This window comes from Tamandua tetradactyla, chromosome 13 (assembly GCF_023851605.1).
Source record: "Tamandua tetradactyla isolate mTamTet1 chromosome 13, mTamTet1.pri, whole genome shotgun sequence".
NCBI classification, from domain to species: Eukaryota; Metazoa; Chordata; class Mammalia; order Pilosa; family Myrmecophagidae; genus Tamandua; species Tamandua tetradactyla.
In genome coordinates this window covers 52,080,211-52,102,412 of record NC_135339.1, presented here as the reverse complement: position 1 = coordinate 52,102,412, position 22,202 = coordinate 52,080,211, and the positions used below count along the sequence as shown (strand labels likewise).

At 35.9% G+C, this 22,202-nt stretch overlaps 1 protein-coding gene across 15 annotated transcripts in view; it reads left to right on the top strand.

Annotated features, from left to right (window-relative positions):
- The window catches only part of EXOC6 (exocyst complex component 6), a 250,477-nt gene that overhangs the window by 219,351 nt on the left and 8,924 nt on the right, over positions 1-22,202 (top strand). For 2 of the 15 annotated variants that reach the window (XR_013161620.1, XR_013161621.1), the window contains exon 22: positions 15,285-15,419. The exons of the other annotated variants lie outside the window; for them this stretch is intronic. The gene's annotated coding sequence lies outside the window, so the exon portion shown is untranslated. The remainder of the gene's footprint in view (positions 1-15,284; positions 15,420-22,202) is intronic. 15 annotated transcript variants of the gene reach the window in all.

The window sequence follows — 22,202 nt, the reverse complement described above, 5'->3', positions numbered from 1 at the left end:
CTCTTTGTAGCAGTACAATATTCGATCATATGTATATAGCACTGTTCACCAGTCTACTCCATAAGTGCGTCCTTCAGCCACCTCCATCCATTAGGCATCATGTATAATATCCAAAGTTGACAGTCCATCAACACTCTCAATTTTAGATAATTTCATTGTTCCCGAGAGAAAGATAACCAATAGACACACCCTCACCAAATAAAAAATCCAAGCCTCCCCTTAACTCTTGTCCTTCCCCCTATTATTTACTGATGTATTATGGTAGTGTTGATGTTTTCTTGTTAAACACAGCCCATAGCATGCAGTAGCAGTTTCCCCTTATACCCAAATTTATACACTCTTTGTACAAGATTCATACCGTTGCAGTAGTCCGTGCAAGAGCTTATTTATACTTGTAATGTTAATCATTGGGACACATGGTTCTATATATCCCCTTTCAATCATGATCACCTTCAATATGGTAATATTACTTATAGACCCACTAGTGAACCCCCTTCACTTCTATCTTTTCTTTACATTTAAGTTCAACCTCATTAGCTGACTGTTCATCCATCTCTAGCTTCCATGTATCTCTAGGTCCCCTATATTCTGTATTATAAGCATTTGGTTTTACCTTTACCATGATCATAAAAGTGGAATCATACAGTATCTATTCTTTGTGTCTGAACTTGCAGCTTTTTATTGATTTTTCCCTCCACCCTTCAACTCCATAGGCAGTAATTGGTTATAACATAGGATTGTATTGCCCAAAGCCCTTACATACCTTTAGATCACAGATTCTAACCTGGGTTCTAAACCATGGATTAGTTTTAGGAGTTTCATGCAGAATTTTGTGTATATGTGCAGTTTTCTGAAAAGAGGGTCCAATGTTGTCAACATATTCTCAGAGGCAGTCTGTATGACCTAAAAACAGTTAACTGACCACCACTGCTCTAGGGAAATTGAGAGCTGTCCACATTAAAGCAGATCACCAGAGAGCTGCCCCATTTCCAGATATTTCTTCACTTACTTGACAGATATTTGAGCACCTGTTCTGGGCATTGCTTTAAGAGCTGGGGATTAAATGGTGAATAATATGGACAAGATCCCTGCTTTCATGGATTCTTTTCATTAGAGGGAGATCCACAATAAGTAACGATAATTTCAAATAGCTTTCAGTGATATGGGGAAATATGATAGATAGCGACTGGGAGTGTGGTAGACTGCTTCAGGTTGGGCTATCAGCGTAAACCTCTACAAGGAGGTAACATGTGAGCAGCTCTCAGAATGAAAAGCAGCTAGTCATTGAAAGATCTGGGAAAATAACCTCCCTGACAGAGGGAGGAGCAAGTGCAAGTCCTAAGATGCTGAAGAATAAAAAGGATAATAGTATAACTGTAATGTAATCAGCAAGGGGACAAGGGATACAAAGGAAATTGGGAAGATTGTCAGAACCAAATCATGTAGGACCTTGAGGACCTTCTTAGGGTTTGGATGTTAAGTATGATAGGAAGCTATGCAAAAATTTGAAGCAGATATCATGCCTGGTTTACATTTTTAAAAGATTATTCTGGCTGTTCTGAAGAGAATGGATTGAAGAGGGACAAAATTGGAAATGGGAAGAGCAATTGAAGATTGTTTTGATAGTCTAGGCTACATATGATTGAATTGCTGTTACTTAGTTACTGATGATATAGTTCACTGTATTTCATAATGGCTTCTTTTTTTAATTAATTTTTAAAATTAAAAATATATATAACAAACAAACACAAACATTCTTAACATGTGATCATTCCATTCTACATATATAATCAGTAATTCACAATATCATCACATAGTTGCATATTCATCATCATGATCATTTCTTAGAACATTTGCATCAATTCAGAAAAAGAAATAAAATGAAGACAGAAAAAAATTCATATATACCACAGCCCTTACCCCTCCCCTTCAATCATCACTATCATTTTGATCTAAGTTTATTTTAACATTTGTTCCCCCTGTTTATTTTTATTCCATATGTTTTACTCATCTGTTGACAAGGTAGATAAAAGGAGCATCAGACACAAGGTTTTCACAATCACACAGTCACATTGTGAAAGCTGTATCATTATACAATCAGCTTCAAGAAACATGGCTACTGGAACACAGCTCTACATTTTCAGGCAGTTCCCTTACATCTTGACTAACAAGGTGATATCTACTTAATGCGTAAGAATAACCCCCAGGATAACCTCTCTCGACTCTGTTTGGAATCTCCCAGCCCTTGACACTTTATTTTGTCTCATTTCGCTCTTCCCCCTTTTGGTTGAGAAGGTTTTCTCAATCCCTTGATCATAATGGTTTCTTCATGTGAACTTAACAATTTCTGTTTTCAATACTTAAAATAGTTTAATTTAACCTGAACAAATGGTTTGTTTTATCTCAAGAATATTGAGTTATATAATTAATTATATTTTCTTCTTTATTTTGGAGCTAGAAAACATAGGGCTAAATTTGTAATCCATTCCTAGGAAGGGTATAGAGCAACATCATATGCATTTTGTATACTAACTTCATCCTGTCTCCTACACTCACTAGTGTGCTTATACTCTACAGAATATTATTTATTTTTTACAAAAATTATTTTTTTTAATTTTTATTATAAACAACAAACAGATATACTAACATTCATGACATGCATATATTTTTGACATGCAAACATTCTCATCATGGTTACAATCAATGGCTCATAATATCATCACATATCTGTGTATTCATCACCATGATCATTTTTTTTAGTTGCATATTCATCATCATGATCATTTCTTAGAAGATTTGCATCAATTCATTAAAAGAAATAAAAGGACAACAGAAAAAAATAAAACAAAAACAGAAAAAAAAATTATACATTCCATACCCTTTACCCCTCTTTCATTGATCACTAGCAATTCAAACTAAATAAAAAATTATTCTTGATTAGTCCACAGCAGTCTTCTACTTTACAAGTAGCCGATAAAGTTTAAAGTTCCTAACATTTCTTTTATCCCCACCTATTTGTGAGGAGGCAGAAATATGCAGGACATGACAAACAATGAAAGAACCCCATGAATATACCTACCTCAAAGCCAGCTTCTGTCAACAGATGAAGCTTCTTGAAAATATTTGACTTCCATACACAAAACATGTTCCCCAAAGTAGCTTTATCCTCCTCTTTGAATAGATGTTAAAATCTGCATTTTAAGAGGGGAAAGAGAGATGAATGGAGAGTTGAGTTTTTGAATAAATGGTAATGTATGGTTTATTTTCTAAAACTGCCATATCTATTTTTGATATTGTAGTATTTATGACTTTAATTGGATTTGATGGTTCAGTTAACTCTCCTTTTCTCCTTTCTAGGTATTGTGACTTTCTGTTTATATTTTCTTGAAGTAAAAATCCAAATCACCAAAACAGAGAAAAATAACGGGTGGCTCTTAAATTTGATTTTCAGGTTACAGTTTTGTAACCAAATAAAGTTTGTTCTAAAGATACAGACTAAGAGCTTAGGCAAGCAAAGAAGGTATTTTAGTGAGAAAGTATATTCATGACTTGATTCTTAAATCCAGGATTTTAACATTTAATGATGCTAGGGGCATAAATTATATTAAAATTTTACCTGAAAGGAAACAAGACAATTTGTTTTTTTCTCAGTTAGCTTAGTAGAGGAGATAGAATTGCCACTATAATTTTAAGTGAGAGAACAAATTTGGTAGGCTTTAGAAAGAAACACATTTATAATACAAGGAATAGATTTTGATTAGCAGAAGACTAGACAATTTGAAGGTCAATTAGCTGGCATCAATGAAGATAAGGACTGTTAGATTCTGAAAAATATCTTGCCTAAACAATAGAAACTAAGGAGTGTGAAAAGAAAGCACTGAAAAGTATTTGAATGATGGGTTAGAGAGAACGCTTTGCTCATAGGATATCAGGAGACAAGGTGGAGTTCAGCTTCTTAATATCTATTGGGAAATTGCTTCCTGAACTTTTTCAACTATGTATTTTAATGGTTTAATTAAATTTGTGAGGAAGGATGGTGTACATTTTACTTCTGGGAGGGATCGTTTCATTGCATGCTTTATCTTCATTGCTGAAATTAGTAAGTCATGTACCGCTTACCCTACGAAGATATGGATTGACTGAGTTGGCAGTTACCATCTCTGTATTTACCACACTTCAGTGTCAGGCTGATGTGTCAGGTCTACATCATGGTGAACCATGAGGAGCTGACGTGTCCTTCCAACAGTATTGCTTGAAAAGGGAAAGGTAGATAGACACCAACCTCCTTGATCTCATTAACCCTCTTACCCATTTTCTTCACCCTTTTATACATAATCTGAGAATCTCTCTCCACCATATCCCTAAATGAGTGTAAGGTTTAGTAAAGAAATTAGGGTATACTTCACCACAGAAAGATAGAACTCTGCTAAATATACACCAGTTTTTGACGCAAAACAATTAATTTGAGGTTCTGTGCAAAAGAACATGAATAAATCTTGGAAGTAATGAAGGAATTGTTTGGCTATAATGCTTGCCATGGAGACTGAGTATCTGCCAAGACTTTACTTTGAAATTTCTGTCTTCTGTTTCTAATCTTAACACATCATAACATAAAATTCTTTTGCCACTACTCCAGTTTATTCTTTCACAAGGAGGAAGAAGGCACTTTTAAATAACAATTATTTCCACTATAATTAAACACATCTTTTGTCTGCATTATATTTGTTATTAAATTATACATACACCTAGCTTGCTTAAACTTGTTCCTATGACTACTTCACAGGAACTTTCTTTAGAAGTTTTAGTCTTTGAGTCCTTAAAATATTAATGGGATTTACCAAAGTTGTAGTATCCAAATACTTGTCTAAAGTTAGTAGCAGGACAACAAGCTTGTTCACACAGCTCCTGCAGCAAACGTTTTTTTTCCTTAGACAATCCTACATTCATGTGACATGCCAGAGAATTAAAGGAAGATGTATTTGGTTTTTCTCTTGAATATAACAAGACCAGACATCTCACAAAGTTTACCTTAAGGTTCAGATATTAGAAAAGTATGCTGCCCTTTGGGAGAGCTTAGATTGTAAAGGATTAGTCTAAACCTAAATAGCTTTTGCCTTTTTTTTGTTTTTGCTCCAGTGTCATAATTTGGGAAATTTACAGTTTATATGCTTAACTCGGTGCGTGATTTGTACTTAAACCTTCAGTTATTTTGAACTCACAGGTTTGTAAGAGTATTTTAAGAGTAAAGATTATAACTGTTTTATAGTTTGGAAAATTACTCTTTCACATGATTATTTAAAGGAAAAAAGCATAATAATTATAAAAAAACTTGCTCACTGTTTGTTTTAACTTTTTTGTTTCTAAATAATTATAGGCTCACCAGAAGTTACAAAAATAGTACAGAAATGTTCCATGTACACTACCCCCAGTTCACTCCAATGTGAACTTGCATAGTTTCTTACATTACCAAAACCAGGAAATTGACACTGAATGTTCACTGTTTAAAACAAACAGGGTGGTAAGCTCAGTGGCAGAGTTCTCTTCCCATGCTGGAGACCCAAGTTCGTTTCCCGGTGCCTGCCCATGTGAAAAAAAAAAAAAACGACAAAGAAAAACCAATCAAATAAAATAGAAGTGTGTAAAGAGGAAGCTATCATTTTTCCTTTTCCTCAGTCTCTTTTCCTAAAGTAATTGGTGTGTTTCCCTTATATCTTTTATAATGCATATTCAAATACTCACATGTATATATTTGTGTGTTCACATGTATAGTTTTTTCCTTCCTTTGGGGAAAATGGTCATTTATTCTATATTTTATTTTCTTTTTTACTATAAATAGGGTCATATTCATTCTTTTTAATTTCTTCATAGTATTCTTTAGTATAATATACCATGGTTTATTAAATAAATCCCCTTTTGTTGGCTATTTATAGAGTCCCTAATTTTTCTACATATAAATAGCCCTACAGTTATTTATATAGCTATACTTATGTAAGTATTTCTGTAGGCCTTCAGAAGTTGAATTACTGGGTACTGTCAAAATAAGTACCCCAAGAAGTATACCATTTAGAATCTTTTTTAAGATAAGTACTTAATTTGGTAATATAACAATATCCATGGGGAAAATTATGTCATGTAAGTGTGCAGTAGGGCAAATATGAATATTCCTAATTTATCAGCATTATCATATTTGATTAATTTTGAAGGAAATTTTCAGTGTGTTCCATGAAGAGTAAGTCTTTGTCTTCCACAGCTTGGAATTTATAAACCAGTAGGCAATGTAGAGAGAGGCAGTCCCTAATTTAAATGCTTTCAATCATCAATATTCTTGCTGTTTTTCTCACTAAAAAGGGATAGGTTAAAATTGTTAGACCATGCCATTAGCAATAAAGAGTAGTGATATGCTGGACTTTGGAAAATACTATATATACATTAAACTATTATTAGATATTAGCATAGCCTTAGCAGTAGTCAATAAGAAACTATCATTTCTCTTAAAATTAATTTATATATTTTTCCAACCCTCCTATTATTCATTTATGAGAAATAACATTTTTCTCTGATAAATACTTTCTTTTTTGGAATGAAAGTGTTTCTCTTTTTTCTTAGTATAGTATTCCTCATGTTTGGAAGATAATTATGAAAAGTTTATATTTAAATGCCTCTTCAGAAAAACAGCAACAGTGTACTGTCTGTGTCACATACTAATGAGTATTAGAACCACCCTATTCAGTTACATTCTTTTAGCTATATAAAATAATATTCCCTAGATTGCCTTTACTATATTTTCCGTATCTAGTATGAATCTTAGATCACTGTTCTAAAAAACCCTATGAAGCTTAAAGCAGGTTCATTATATATATAATTGAAATGAAATCTTGTGTAAAATTAAATGATACTAGTCTAGTTATTTAAGCGCTTAACTTGTAAATTGAGAAAATTGGAGTCCAGTCTCTTGTTTTTGCGGGTAATTTTGAGCAAGATACCTAATCTCTCTGGAACTTAGTTTCTCCTTTTATAAGGTATAGAAAAACCTATACTTCACTCAAATGAGATGTTCAAGTGAAAATTCTTCAGTTGAAATATGTAAGTCCAAGGAATTTACAGTTTATAAAATACATTTTAAATTGTTCGCATAATATAATATTTAAGTTTATGATAACATAATACAAACATAACTAATGGTCTAAATGGAGAAAAAGAAAAATGAATTGTTGGTTAAGTGAACTTCAGGTAGAGAGTCTGTCAGGATCCATCCCAAGTACTTTATGTGTGAAAAAGTCCCTGACTCAAGCTTTATTTATACAAAGCTTTTATAGTAGTTTGAATTGGAAACTTATGCCCTAATCTCTCTGCTATTTCTTTGTGTTTGCCCCAGAAAAGACACAATCCTTAAACTCTGTTTCCCAAAGTATTCTGTGAAATATAGTTTTCTTCAGTACAACAAGCTTTTATTGAGTACTCCAAGGTAGAAATGAGAACTATTACCTCTGCCCTTGAAGGATTCATATCTTGATCCTTCTTTGATGCAAAAGGAGCATCTCGGTTGGTATATGAACTCCAAACTTAGGAGATTCTCAGTGCTCATGGATCCTGATCCCACCCTGTCTTCCACTGTAGATGGCTAAAAGAACTCAATACTACCAACCTCTGCTAGCACTTGGAAGGGATTTATGCCTCCTCTTATATAAAACCATATATTTAAAAAAATTAGATCAATGTCTTTTACGTCAATAGTAACCTCTTAAGAGTTAAATGGATATATAGTGATGATGAGAAATTTTACCAATATAATATTACATATCACAGAATGAAATTGCTGAAGGGATTATTTGATTAGAGAATTAATTATTCTTAGCATTATTGCCTAAATTTCTTTCTTGGGTATAGCTCACAATGATTATTACTAATGTTAGATGACATGTTAGTCCCCAGAGTGTTTTACAACTTATAGTTCTCTCCTTTTCTTTGACCCTTTTTATGGTTTCTTAGATATCAGAGCATCTGCCAGTTAGCTTCAATCTGTGATTCAATGATTTTCAAGTCTGTGAAATCCCGAGATTTGAGAATTGAAAGGGACTTCAGAAAATATCTAACCACTGGTTCCAAACCTTCTAGAAGCTCTTCCCTTGCTTCTGAACCAGAGCCCTTGCTACTGCTCCAGATATCTTGAGGTTGTTTCAGATCAGTCAGTTAAGATCAAAGCTTCTCTGACCTTTTGTAAACCTCATAGCAGCCTTCACCACTTCTCTCTCCGACCTGGTCAGACACTGACATTTCTGGCACTTCCCAACCATCTATCCATATTCCAGAAGACTAAAATACTTGATTACTCAATGAAGTTAACTACTCTCTCCCTGTTCTTTCCACTTTCTTACTCCATTCTTTCCCATCTTCCAACCTTTATCCTGTCTCATTCCCTCCTTGTTGTTTACTCTTATCACTTCGCTACTGCTTTCTTACACTATGCTAGCTAAAACCCCTCATTAAAAAAAATTTTTTTTCAAATACCAAAAAACACCAAACAAACACAAACATTCTTAACTTTTGATCATTCCGTTCCACATATATAATCAATAATTCACAATATCATCACATAGTTGCATATTCGTCATCATGATCATTTCTTGGAGCATTTGCATCTATTCAGAAAAAGAAATAAAGAGACAACAGAAAAAAATTTATACATACTATACCCCTTACCCCTCCCTTTCATTGATCACTAGCATTTCAAACTAAATTTATTTTAACATTTGTTCCCCCTATTATTCATTCTTATTCCATATGTTTTACTTGTCTGTTGATAAGGTCGATAAAAGGAGCATCAAACACAAGGTTTTCACTATCACACAGTCACTTGTGAAAGCTATATCATTATACAGTCATCTTCAAGAAACATGGCTACTGGAACACAGCTCTACATTTTCAGGCAGTTCCCTCCAGCCACTCCATTACATATTGACTAACAAGGTGATATCTATTTAATGCGTAAGAATAACCTCCAGGATAACCTCTCAAATCTATTTAAAATCTCTCAGCCACTGACACTTTATTTTGTTTCATTTTTCTCTTCCCCCTTTTGGTCGAGAGGGTTTTCTCTATCCCTTGATGCTGAGTCTCAACTCATTCTAGGGGTAAGACCCCTCATTTTAATGTAAATGGGCCCATAGTTTCTGTTGGGTAGAATACCTTTCTTTACCTCCTTGTCATGTAGTTCTGTAAAGACTCCTAATTCTGTAGCTCTCTCTAGTGTAGCTACGCATTCTTTCACAACTTGCACAGGGAATGGCAGATTGGTGTTCTCCTGGTTCCCCATTTCTATTTGTGGATCGTACTTCCACACTTAAGTGAAAGATTCAACCCCTTTGGCCCTCATGTCATTCATCTCTATCACTGCCAATCTCTTACTGTTAGTTTTGCGTCAGATGGTTCATCTGTATTCACCACCCATCCTCACTTTTCCTTCAGACTCGGGATAGTTAATCTGTCAAGGTTCTCTCATCTTCCTATGACCCTGTCTTTTCTATGAGACTTAGTTTTATTATTTATCTTGCCCCATCTTTTCTTTGAGACTTAGTTTTATTATTCATCCACTTTTCCTCCATCTTATCCTTTTCCTAACTACATTAGCCTAAAATCATATTCAGTCTCTTCAACCTAAAAGAGAGAAAGAAACTTCTTTAGCTTCATTCTAGCTATTTCGAGTCTCTTCTCTCCTTTGAATCCATATTCTTAAAAGAACGATTAATTGGTTGCCTTTATTTCCTCATGTTCTATTCATTCCTCAGTCTACACAATCTGCTTTGCCACATTACTGAAGCAGTATACACCTAAGTCATCAGGGCAGGGAAGGACAGTAGGTGTTATCTTCCTGTATAAAATTCTCTATTCTAAATGATCATGATGATGAATGTACAACTATGTGATGATATTGTGAATTACTGGTCATATATGTAGAATGGAATGATCATGTGTAAGAATGTTTGTGTTTGTTGTTATGTTTAAAAAAATTTTTTAATTAAAAAAAAATTCTCTCTTCTTCAAAGGCTCCAACCTCTGTGAACATTTTTTCCTCTGTCTCCTTTGCATCCTCCTTGTGCTACCATCTAAATGTTGGTGTCCCTGAGGTTTCTGTCCTTACAACATTTGTCTCTGTGTACTTGACCTTGCTGGGTGACATCATATTTCTGGCACAAGGTATCTATATCTGTTGTTTGGTAGACATTACCACTAGGATCTATAGCCTACAACCTATGTGGTCAAACCTGTCAACACATGATCTTCCCTCAGTCTGAAATCATGTCTTCTTTCTGTATCCTGTTTGTTAGTGGCACTAACTGCCATGTGTCTAGTCAAACTCCATGTCAAGGAATTTTTCCTCTATTATTTCTCAAACCTGTCCTCTTCTTTCCATCCTAACTATATGCCAGTCTGTTCCAGTGTAGGCCAAGTTTTTCAGAACAGTCTTCTAATTATTTTTCCTGCCTTTAGTTTAATTCTCCTCAAATTCATTCTTCACAGAGCTGCATATCTAAATGGTAAATCTGCCTATGTCACCTCCCTTGTGTAAGACCTTTCAGTGGCTACTGAAAGTTATGTGTCTTCTTATCAACAGGACCTTGCCTCCTTCTCCAGCCTATCTTGTACTTACTCGTATTTCGTTTGGCAACGCTAAAGTAAATGACACTTCCCATGTGCTGGTTTGGAAGGATGTATGTCCCCTGGAAAAGCCATGTTTTAATCTAAATCCCATTTCATAAAGGCAAAATAATCCCTATTCAATACTATATATTTGAAACTGTAATCAGATCATCTCCCTGGAGATGTGATTTAATCAGGAGTGGTTGTTAAACTGGATTAGGTGACGACATGTCTCCACCCATTTGGGTGGGTCTTGATAAATTTCTGGAGTCCTATAAAAGAGGAAACATTTTGGAGAAAGGAGATTCAGAGAGAGCAGAGAATGCTGTAGCACCATGAAGCAGAGAGTCCATCAGGTAGCGCTTTGGAGATGAAGAAGGAAAACGCCTCCCAGGGAGCTTCATCAAACAGGAAGCCAGGAGAGAAAGCTAGCAGATGACGCTGTGCTTGCCATCTTCCAGCTGAGAGAGAAACCGTGACTCTGTTTTCCATGTGCCTTCTCACTTGAGAGAGAAACCCTGAACTTCATCAGCCTTCTTAAACCAAGGTATCTTTCCCTGGATGGCTTAGATTGGACATTTCTATAGACTTGTTTTAATTGGGACATTTTCTCAGCCTTAGAACTGTAAATTAGAAACTTATTAAATTTTCCTTTTTAAAAGCTATTCTGTTTCTGATATACTGCATTCCAGCAGCTAGCAAACTAGAACATCCCATAAATACAACTGTTTCTTGTCTTTGTGCCTTTCTTCATCATGTCCCATCTGCTTGAAATATCGCCACCCTTCCCTTGACTAACTCTTTTGTAAGACTCAATTTGGGTACCATGGAAGATGCCTTCTCAGATTTTGTTCCCATCCTAAGTAAGATTTAATGCACTAATAATAATCTATACACAGGTCTATCAGTATAATTAGTATGTTAGTTCATAAATGTATTTGTATGAATATGTCTCCCATTACTTACGAACTACTTGAATCCCAGGACTGGGTTATAATCTTGTCATTGCTAGTCTCAAATGAAGTGCCTGTCACATATGAACACAGTCCCCTTATTTTACAGAAGAGGAAGTTGAAACCCGTGGGATTTACAACTCCTTTCAATGATAAATTCAAAATGAAAGTGGCTTGATTTTTAACAAATTGGGTTGGGAAGGAATTTAGTAGTACATAGACATAAATACCCTATTGGTGTCATAAGAAACATTAGTTCTTAAAAGTTTTACTTCTTACTCAAGTGAAATATAATGAGATAAGCATATAATGTCCAGAGAATTGATTAGGTGAGACAATCAGGGAGGTTCATTTTTCTGAACCAAATTGGTGCCTTTGCTAACATTATGAAGTACCATGACCAAATATCAGATATTTTTAAATTATCCTTTTAAAAAAATGTAGTGCTTGTTGAGTCTTTCCTTAAAATCAATGAATGCTCTCTTTTTTTCTTTGTTGTTGTTCTTTTGGTTTTTGTTTTAATTATTTTTTATTGATATATATTATATATTTATATACCATATAATCATCCAAAGTATACAGTCAGTGGTTCATAATATCAACATATAGCTGTGCATTTATCATTATAATCAGCTTTTTTTTTCTTTTTTTTGTGAAAAATATATACAAAAAGCAGTAAGTTTCAAAGCACATGGCAACAGTGAGTTGTAGAACAGATTTCAGAGTTTGGTATAGGTTACAATTCCACAATTGTAAGTTTTTGCTTCTAGCAGATACTGTAGACTAAAAGAAATATCAGTACAATGATTCAGCATTCATCCTTATTTGTTAAACTCCACCTTTTCTGTGTAACTCCACCATCACCTTTGATCTTTCTCTCACTCTTTAGGGGGATTTGGGCTATGCCCACTCTAACTTTTTCATGTTGGAAAGGACTGTTGATAATATGGGATAGGGGGATAGAACTAGCTATGTTCTGGAGAGGCTGGCTTTTCTGCATTTTAGGACTTATCTGGTCTGGAACCCTTCTGGAGGTTGAAGGTTTCTGGAAAGTTACCCTGGTGCGTGGAACATATTTAGAAATTTTTATAATGCCCTAGAATTGGGAGGAATGGTTTTGGTTGGTGTTTGGCAGGTTATAATAGGTAGCAGTGTCTAACTGAAGCTCGCATTAAAGTGACCTCCAGAGTAGCCTCTCAACTATATTTGAACTCTCTCAGCCATTGACTGATAACCTTATTTATTATATTTCTTTTCTCCCTTTTGGTTAGGATGGCATTGTTGATCCTGTAGTGCCAGGGCCAGACTCATCCCTGGGAGTCATCTCCCACGCTGCCAGGGAGACTTTCACCCCTGGATGTCATGTCTCACATAGGGGGAAGGCAGTAATTTCACTTGTAGAGTTGGGCTTAGAGAGAGAGAGACACCACATCTGAGCAACAAAAGAGGTCCTCCAGAAGTAACTCTAAGGCATACCTAGAGGTAGGCTAAGCTTCTCTGCTGTATACTTAAGCTTTGTAAGAGCAAGTCTCAAGATCAAGGGTTTGGCCTGTTGATTTGAGTGTCCCTAATATTTGACACAGTATCAGGGGTTTCCCTGTGGTAAAGTTTAATATTTCTTCTCCCATCCCTCAAGGGACTTTGCCAATACTTTTTGGTAGTATCTGCCTAATATACTCTGGGATATATCCAGGCATTGAATGCTTTCTTAATAATCTGATTCTTAGTAAGAATTAAGTTACAGTTTTTAATATTTTATTAATTTATTTTCAGCCAATTGGTTAAATACTTAAAGAATGCTTCCAGTTTTCTCACCTGTTTGTTTCCTCTTTCCCCTTTTGTATCTTTGTCCTCCTAATTACTATCCACAAACTTTGCCTCCTTAACTATGTTAAGGGCATTGAGCCAGGCACTGTTTTTATGTATTACAAAGAATAGACGCTGTGGCTTGAGTTTTTTTCCAATGGCCTAGTGTAAGATGTTTATGCAAAATGTCAATGGAAACAATGATCTTAACAGGATGACACAGCCTATTTTGCTTAGAAATATCCTAATTTCCTGTTTAGGTTATCCAGAGGTCAGGTAGAGATTGCTTTTTGCGCTCTCATAGTGCCAGATTCACAAGAGACAAGCGTTACAGGACTTAGTCACAATCCATTTAATTGTAGTGGCTGCATTTATCTTTCTCAGAAAATAAGCCCTTCTGCTAATGTTTTTATTCAGGTTTTTGTTTAATATTTTACAGCTATAACTTATAGTGAAGGTATGATACTAATAGCGATTTACCAATAGCTGCTTCTTGCTTGAGCTACAACTTAAGGTTCATCTGTTACCTGTTTTGAAGTTCATGTGGATACCTGCATTAATCAGAATGTCACAGAGAGTGTTGTCACTGTTACCTGTCTCTGAAAGCTGTGACTAACTAAGCACTCAGGCAAGCTTCAGGCCACAAAATAAGCCTTGACTGCATGCTGTGAACTCCTTCTTGGTGAATCAGCTTTGGTGTAGTTTGATAACTGCCCCCTTTTTTCATATTTAATTATCCCTTGAGGCTGTGGAAAGACTGCATTTAGCTGTTGAAACAGACTAAGCTGTAAGTGTTCTGACATGTTTATCAAGCAAGTTATTATACCTGACAAAAGGTGATCACATATACAGTCAGGTGTGGAAGCAACTGGATGATTAGGGGTTAATAAATTGTCTAGTATAAGGGAAGTACCCTGTAGATTCTAGACAAGATGTTTAAAATAAAGTAAATATATGTTTTTTAATTATTTGAGTAAAGATTACAAAATCTATTATGAGATTGAAAAGAAAAATGAATGCGAATGCATACCCCCTCCATGCAGTCACCAACTTATTGTAATATTCCTTTCTTTAATAGAGACCAGAGAAGTATATTTTCTTTATTTCCATCTTGCTAAGTATAATAATCTAGTAAACTTTCATTCCTTTGGAAATCCAAGGTAAAATGGTAAAGGGTCTTATATTCATAGTCTCAGACATAAAATTGGAACCTTATCTCTATAAAGCATAACAAATGAGACAGGAGTCTGAAATTCAGTTTGCTGCTTTACCAGAGACAAAGATTTCTTTCAAAGGGCTAAAACTGGGGTCTCTACTTTTTCCACTGTCTGCTAAGGTATAGCCATAGAAACAATTCCCCGCACCCCATTCCTTCTTTCACACTCTTGGTGTGTTTCATTTATCCTAAATGGCTTGAGTTCCATTTAAAGAATAGAATTATAAGATGCTTCTGGGGCTTGAAGTATTTAGTTTTTAGTGTAGCTTTGTTTTTTCAAAAGGCAGAAATCTGTTAGGAACTAATGACAAATCATAAATAAATTAAAATATTTGACTTAGTAAAATTTTAGAGTAAAACATAGTGATTAAATTTATGGAAGATTATGTTAATCTTGTTATTAAATTCTCCCAAGTTTTCATTTGCCTTATTAATCACTACTATAAATTCTTTCAAATTTTAAAAATATAGTATTCCCTTATCCTTGTTTTCTTTAATACTTGCACTATAAGGAATACATAAAATAACCCTTCATTCAAGCATCTGCAATATTCTGGAGTATAAAAATGTTAGTATATAATTTTTCTTCATTGGCCAATCCATTTTGTCTTCCTTTGTTATTTGAATTCTTCCAAAGTCAATTCATACAAACATATCTTATTTCTTTATAGCTTCAGTGAAGCAAAATGACTCATAGAGAGAATGAAAATCTAGGGAACACCTCTCATGAGTTTCAAGGCTTGATTTCCTTAATATTAGAAGTCTTTGAGCTTCACTGGTGAAGCCATTACATAAATACCTGTTAGGTAAGTATAGCAGATGAGGTAACTAATCTGAACAGAAAATTCAACGTCTAAGCTGTGAATGTTTATTTAGCAAGTTTGATGGTAGCATCACCAGTTTATGGTTTACAAAAGGTAATCTCAGTAGCAGAACTTTGGTTGTGAAATATCTTTGCACATTCTATAGCACAAGTTAAATCAATCAATAAATAGAGTAGTCTGACTCTCAGAATCAGACATTTCTAAAAATTCAGAGATGCTCCTTTTATCTACCTTATCAATAGACAAGTAAAACATATGGCATAAAAAAATAAAAATTCAGAGATTCTTAATAATTAATAGTTTACATGTAAAACAAATGATAGCATAGCCCTTCTGTTAATTTGTAAGGTGGGTTTAATATAAACTTATAAAATTCTGTATCACAAAGTAACATGCAGTTCATCCCAACAAACATTTACTTAGTACCTTCCATATACTGGGTACTGGGCCAAATGTAAAAATATCAGATATTAAGTAAAAATAAGGTCACCAATTTTGAGGTGGTTACAAGGTATATTCTTAGGAGAAGGAAAGCCATTTCAATTTTTGGGGGACTGAGATGAAGATGAAGGGGAGCCATGAATCACCCAAACTTAAAAAGGGATTATTGGTATTTGATTCTTCAGTGGGTAGACAGACACATTAACCTATGTATTCTAGTTTGCTAGTTGCCAGAATGCAATATACCAGAAATGGAATGGCTTTTAAAAAGGGGAGTTTAATAAGCTGCTAGTTTATAGTTCTAAGGCCAAGAAAATATCCCAATTAAAGCAAGTCTATAAAAAAGTCCAGACTGGGCGGGCCTTGGTGGCTCACCATGCCAGAGGACCTGGGTTCGATTCCCGGTGCCTGCCCATGTAAAAAAAAAAAAAAAAAAGTCCAGACTAAGGCATCCAGGGAAAGATACCTTGGTTCAAGAAGGTTGATGAAGTTCTGGATTTCTTTCTCAGCTGGAAAGGCATGTTGTGAACATGGCGACATCTACTAGCTTCCTCTCCAGGCCTCTTGCTTCATGAAGACCCCTGGCGGCTTTCTCCTTCTTCAAAATGTCTCCTCTTTTGTAGGGTTCCAGAAGACTAATCAGGACTCACATAGAATGGTGGAGAGATGTCTCCATTTAATCAAGTTTAATACCATAATTGATTGAGTCACACGTCTGTGGAGATAACTTAATCAAGTGCCTATAGTACTGAATAGGGATTAGAAGAAACGTTGCTCCCACAAGATGAATTAGAATTAAAACATGTTTTTTCTAGGGTACATAAATCCTTTCAAACCAGCACTGGACCCAAAAAAAGTGTTTTTTCCATATACAAAACACATTCATTCCATAACAATATCACAGAGCCTTAAACCATTTCAGTAACAATACAAATATAATACAAAGTCAGAAACAGTATATGCTGGTTTGAAAGGATGTATATCCCCTAGAAAAGCCATGTTTTAATCCTAATCCCATTTTGTAAAGACGGCTGTTTCTTCTAATCCCTATTCAGCATTGTATGTTTGAAACTGTAATTAGATCATCTCCCTGGAGATGTGATGTAATTGAGAGTCGTTGTTAAACTGGATTAGGTGACAACATGTCTCCACCCATTTGGGTGGGTCTTGATAAATTTCTGGAGTCCTATTAAAGAAGAAACATTTTGGAGACTGAGAGATTCAAAGAGAGCAGAGAATGCTGCAGCACCACAAAGCAGAGAGTCCACGAGCCAGTGACCTTTGGAAATGAAGAGAGAAAAACGCCTCCTGGGGAGCTTCATGAAACCTGAAGCCAGGAGAGAAAGCTAGCAAACTAGAACACAGTTCAAAATCCCAAAGTTAGTTACAGACATGGTCTGTCCTAAGTCAAAATTCTCCTCTGGATCTGGACCTGTAAAACTCAGAACAAGTTATTTGCTGCCAACATACATATAGGATACATATACCCATTTCATAGGAAGTGGAAGGTATACGGGGTCACAGGACCCAAGCAGTTTCAAAAACCTGCAGGGCAAAGTCCTTTAGATTTCAAAGTCTGAAAGTCATTTATCTTTGAGGCTTTAGGAAGTGGCAGTCCCACCCTTTCCAAGGGCTTACCCAGTGGCCTGCCTTTCTCTGAATACAACCTTGGGGGACATTGGTGAGACCACCTTTTTCTCGGCTCCACCCCAAGCATTGGGGCCATACCCAGGCTCTGCCATCACTGGGGCACACGCTCAACCCCTCCATGTGGTGGCAGCCAGGTTCTCCCCAATCCCTAAGGAATGTTCTCCACCTTCACCAAGGCCTGAGGTGGCACCACTCTTCCACTGCAAAGGCTCATCCTCTGCCTTTGGGGTAAACTCTTCTCCTTGTGCTTAGGTGGGTCCACTCTCCTGACTGGAGGCTCCTTGACTTCAGACCCCAGCCTCCATAGTTTTGCCTCTGAAGTTATTTTACCTTCACATTGTCCCTTTTCTGAGCCCTGCAGTCGAGACCGGCAGCTGTTCCATTTATACAGGCCCCACAGCACTCTTGATGGCTTTCTACGTAGCAAGCAAGGATCGTGCCCACCAGACAGCAGGAGTTTCCACAAATCCTTCCTAGATAACTCTATTTCTAATCCTGGCTTTTTCTGAAATGGCTGACTGATTCCACATTTGGTTAAATCCTCACATGGGGAACTATTTTCTAGCGTCTCCCTTCCTAGAGGCCTGGAATTTTCCAGAATATCAACATCTGGTTTCTTTGTACCCAGGAGTTCAGTTCTCAGCTTATCTCTTTCCTGTCACATTTCACTGTGAGCTGCGAGGAGAAAGCAGGCTGCATTTTCCACATTTAATTTTTTTTTGCATGGGCAGGTACCAGTAATCGAACCCGAGTCTCCGGCATGGCAGGCAAGAACTCTGCCCCTGAACCACATGGCCTACTCTCCACATTTAATTTTGAAATCTCTTCTGCTAAAATATCTAAGTTCATGGCTTTTAAAATTTCCCTTCCAGCCAAAGCCACAAGTTAATTTTGTCAGATCATCTGCTATTTTAAAACAAGGCTTACCTTCCTTCCAGTTTGCAATAGCACATGTCTCATTTCTGTCTAAGGCCTTATCAGAAGTATTTTTAGAGTCCACATTTTTACCAACAGTCTCTTCAAAGCATTCTAGGCCTTCTCTATTAAGCTGCTCCAACTTTTCCAGAATCTTCCCCTTATCCATTTAAAAAGCCATTCCAACATGTTTGGTATTTGCAGACCACAGCAGCACCCCACTCCTCTGGTACCAAAATCTGTTCTATTTGCTGGCTGCCAGAATGCAATATACCAGAAATGGAATGGCTTTTAAAAAGAGGAATTTAATAAGTTGCTACTTTACAGTTCTAAGGCTGAGAAAATGTCCCAATTAAAGCACGTCTATAGAAATGTCCAGTCTGAGGTATCCAGGGAAAGATACCTTGGTTCAAGAAGGGTGATGAAGTTCTGGATTTCTCTTTCCACTGGAAAGGCACATGGTGAACATGGCGGCATCTACAAGCTTCCTCTCCAGGCCTCTTGCTTCATGAAGCTCCCCGGCAGCTTTGTCCTTCCTCATCTCCAAAGGTCACTGGCTGGTAGACTGTGGTTCTCTCATCATTCTGTCGTGGTTCTGTGGCTCTCTCCTCGTTCTCAAAAGGAACTCTCTCCAAAATGTCTCCTCTTTTATAGACACAGTAAACTAATCAAGACTCACATAGAATGGGTGGAGGCACATCTCCATTTAATCAGGTTTAACACCTACAATTGATTGAGTCACATCTCCATGGAGATAACCCAATCAAGTTTCTAATCCCTACTGAATAGGGATTTGAAGAAACCATTGCTCCCACAAGATTAATTAGGATTAAAACGTGGCTTTTCTGGGGTACATAAATCCTTTCAAACCAGCACACCATGATATTAATATACTGTGTAATATACTGTTCTAGAGATAATGTGGAGGGAGTATGAGGACACAAAAGAGAAAGTTGGTAGGGAGGATTCCTGAAAGAAATTAATCCAGACTTAAATTTTGTAGGATAAGTAAGTGCTGGCTGAAGAAGGACGGGAAGGGGCTTCTCCTACACAGAGGAAAAGAGAGTGAGCAGTGTTTGGGAGTTAAAAACCTCCTGGTTTGTAAGGGAACTATGAGTCATTCCTTGTTTAGGAACTTCATTTACAAGGAAGGAGTAGTAGTACAAGGTGTAAGATAGCTTTGCGTGTCATGTTAAGAAACCTAGGAGTTGGAAAGTTATTGAAGGTTTTAAGCGTAGGTATTTTAGCTGTATCTCCCTGGCAGCAGTGTGAATGTTGATGAATCTGAGGCATGGGAAGGGAAGGGCAGAGAAAAAGGGAATCAGCAAGGGGAGTGATTATGATGTCTGAACAAGGATGGTAGTAGGAGAGTGGAAAGTAGGAAGTGAAAATCAAGAAATATTTAGGAGGTTAAATTCACACAATTTGGCAATAAGTTAGGTGCAGAGTTGTGAGAGACAGGAGTCAAGCAAGACTGCATCTAGCTTCCTGTTTTGGGTAATCATGTTAGTTCTACCTCCTATAAAGTATGACCCACCTTACAAAATACCAGTTAGCTGAATTAGAAAAACAAGCCATGTATAATATGAAAAAGTGTTACAGAAACCTAAATCACAGACAACTACTTGAAACAAATCTACTTGAAGAAACTATCTGAAATGTTTTTCTTGTTTTGGATAATTATGTTTTTGTTTTTCAGAAGCAAAGGATTAAAACATTACTGATAAGAGTTTATTAGCATCTTTCTATATTCTTAAAGAACTTTTAGGAGACTTTAATCAAACATCTGTTGCTATTTGAGTTTAAATACATACTATAGATGTTTTAAACCCCATTTGCCAAAAGAATGACCTTAAAATTCAACTACAAAGGGGTGCAAGGGCAGTTCAATGATTGAGTTCTTGCCTGCCATGCAGGAGACTTGGGTTTGATTCCCTGTCCATGCCCTTTCCCCACAAACAAACAAACAAAATTTCAACAAATAGTGCTGCAATAATAGGCTACTCACATGGAAAAATAACGGAATATGACCCTGCCATACAGCATACAAAACAAAAAAAATTCAACTACATATGGTGCTACTATTCTTATATTACTTAGTGGAGAGCCAAAGGACCCTGTTAAAACTTAATATAATAAATTCTACTCCTATGCATACATCGAAGAGAAATTAAACATATGCCCATGCAAAAACTTGTACACAAATGTTCATAGCAGCCTTATTCATAATAGCCAAAAAGTAGAAACAAACAACCCAAATGTCTGTTGACTGATGAATGAATAAACAAAATATGGTATATTCATACAATAGAATATTACTTGGCAGTAGAAAAGAATAAAGTATTGATACATGATACAACATGGCTAAACCTTGGCAGTATACTAAGTGAAAGAGCCAATAACAATAGACTATGTTACTTTTTAATATTTATATGAAATATCCAGAATAGTTAAATATATGGAGAAGAAAGTAGATCAGTGGTTGTTAGTGCTGGGGAAATTGGGGGGAAATAGGGAGTGACTACTATTAAGTCCAGAATATCTTTTTGGGGTAATGAAAATGTTTTAAAATTGATTGAAATGGTTGCAAACTGTGAATATACTAAAAACTATTGATTTGTACACTTTGAGTAAATTGTATGATATATGAAATATATATCAAAGCTGTTTAAGAAAAGAAACTTAAAAATTTTGTTGTAACAGAAAAATAGAGGTTTAATTATATTAAGTTATAAAAGTAAACAATAGAGAAAATCAAGTCTATTTATAAAAATGGGAAGGGTGGTATAGGTAAAAAGTAAATACTCATATGTGATAGCTGTAAGATGATAACTCAAATATTAGAAAATTAAGCATATTTAGAAGTAATGCAGGTAATAACCATAATTAAACATGAGTTTGAACATGGTTGCTTCTAAGAAGGGGAAGGGTTGGAGCAGTGGACTGTTAATTTTCATGATAATACCATTTGGTTATTAACCATGTATTACTTTGATAAAATTAATTTTAATAAAGAAATTAACCACATGTATATTTTTAGGTCTTTACAGCCAGGATAGTGGCAAAAATTCAAAATCAAGCAAATACAGATATTGTATAAATCTGTTTATGTAAATTCCACTTTGTACATCTTTTTCTTTTCCAGTTGCTCCCACATTGTGGGTTATCTAGAACCACAATCTACCTTACATGTATCTTACCATCGAAAATACTTTGCAAACATTCTACTTCAGCTATGTGTAGTCACCTAAGTGACGTAAAGAAACCAATGCGTTTAACAGCCTTTCTAGCACAGAGTGCTCAGAGCTTATTCTTGGTCCTCACATACAGATGTGGGAGAGGAAAGGATGGCTGAGAGCAGATTTGGCAAATGGAACACTTTGAAGAGGGCAGGCTTGGGTGAAGGGTAAGGTGTACCAGGGAGCCAGAGGGCTGTAGGAGGGCAATTAACACCTGAGGGCAAAAAGTGAGGTGGGTGGAAACACAATACTGTTTTGCTTTCTTGCAGTTTTTTTTTTGCTCAGGCTCCTTTTGGCTACTACTTAAAACTCTTTCCTTGCTGCCTGTGGAGTTTTCCAAATGTGTTTTCAGATAGCTGTAAAGAGGGAAAAAGCCAAGTGTTTCAAAAATCACAGGAATCTCATCATTTGATTTCAACATCTACTTAGAAAAGGGATGTGTATGTTCTGCCATTGTGTCTAATTTACTAAGACCCATTTTCCTTGAATCCCCAGTGCCTAATTATTCAGGATTTGTTTG